Source organism: Octopus bimaculoides, chromosome 7 (assembly GCF_001194135.2).
Source record: "Octopus bimaculoides isolate UCB-OBI-ISO-001 chromosome 7, ASM119413v2, whole genome shotgun sequence".
In the NCBI taxonomy this organism is placed as follows: domain Eukaryota; kingdom Metazoa; phylum Mollusca; class Cephalopoda; order Octopoda; family Octopodidae; genus Octopus; species Octopus bimaculoides.
This window is the reverse complement of record NC_068987.1, coordinates 79,057,078-79,058,582: the sequence shown is the minus strand read 5'-3', so window position 1 is coordinate 79,058,582 and position 1,505 is coordinate 79,057,078. Positions and strand designations below refer to the sequence as shown.

The 1,505-nt window shown below is 41.4% G+C and overlaps 1 protein-coding gene across 1 annotated transcript in view; it reads right to left on the bottom strand.

The window, feature by feature from the left end:
- LOC106881857 (transcription factor AP-2-beta) overlaps window positions 1–1,505 on the bottom strand; it is a 426,522-nt gene that overhangs the window by 389,654 nt on the left and 35,363 nt on the right. The window lies entirely within an intron of this gene.

Below are 1,505 nucleotides of genomic sequence, written 5' to 3'. Positions count from 1 at the left end.
GAGAGACAGAGAGAGAGAGAGAGACAGACAGACAGACAGACAGCTAGATAGATAGATAGATAGATAGATAGATAGATAGATAGATAGATAGATAGAAAGATATAGACACACACACACACATACAGAGACAGACTGCCAGACAGTGAGAGAGTTCAATGTTTACGTCGGTCTAAAGCCGGTGTTGCTTCGGTTGCATCTGTTTTATGTCCAGTGTCGTTTTGTGATCCACAAATGGAATTAGCTGACGATTACTTGTCCGTTTCGTCTATTTTTATATCGTGTGTCCCCCGTGTGGTTGTAGTTCTACGATTGTTCTTTTGGGAAGTGAGTAAAAGAATTTGTCTTTAAAACTGACAGGAAAACGAACGAAGCAAAACGAATGAATTTGAAGGAAACTACTTTTCTTTGTATGTGTAAGAGAGGGAGAGAGTGCGTATGTATGAGCCTGAGGGAGTAAGTGAGAAAAAGAGAGACCGTATGAGAGGGAGGAAGAGAGAGACAGAGACTGTGAGAGAGACAGAGACTGTGAGAGAGACAGAGAGAGAGAGAGAGATGTGTGTGTGTGTGTGTGTGATTGAGTATGTCTGAGTGTGTGTGAGAGTACATGTGTGTGTGTGTGTGTGTGTCTGTTAAACAGATAGAGACAGGAGGAGATGTGAGTGCAAAATGGAGAGAAAGAGAAGGATAGAGAGAGAGTTAATGAATATCACTGAAGACTGTAGAGAGAATGTTTGGGGCGAGTGAAGGCGCTCGGATTCAACAACGAGACCAACACACAGACACAGTTAGACGCGCTCACTTACACACCCGCACGCACGCACGCCAGCGTTCCACCCACGCAGCTTCAGTCAAAGACACACACAGAAGCCTCTATACATACACACTCGCATACACACGCACAAACATGCATATTTAACACTCATACCTACAATACCCTCACACACACACACACACGCACACACACACACACACACATATGTATACAACATATGTATGTACGCGAACATGGCTTTTACACTTAGCTTTTTCTCGTTTTCACTCAATGGATCGCTGTCATGGTGGAGTACCGATTCGAAGGGTTGACTCGAACAAATCAAACGCAGAACTTATACTTTTAAAGTCTGGTACTTATTTTATCGGGCTTTTTTAATAGCACCGCTAATCTATTTATCTATCTATCTATTTATCTATCTATCGGTCTCTCTCTCCCCCTCTCCTTCTCTCTCTCTCTTTCTCTCTATCTCTCTCTTTGTATATGTACATATCTGTGTGTACGTATGTGAGTGTGTATTGTACATCAAGAGCCAGGCTGTATGAGGGGCAGTTTTATGAGATAGCCACAAGATTTTATGAATTTATTATGCATTGCGCAACAAATTGATATACATACACACACAGACACAGATACACATAGACACATACATACATACATACATCCATACATACACGCACACACAGACACACACACACACACACATATATATATATACATATATATATATATA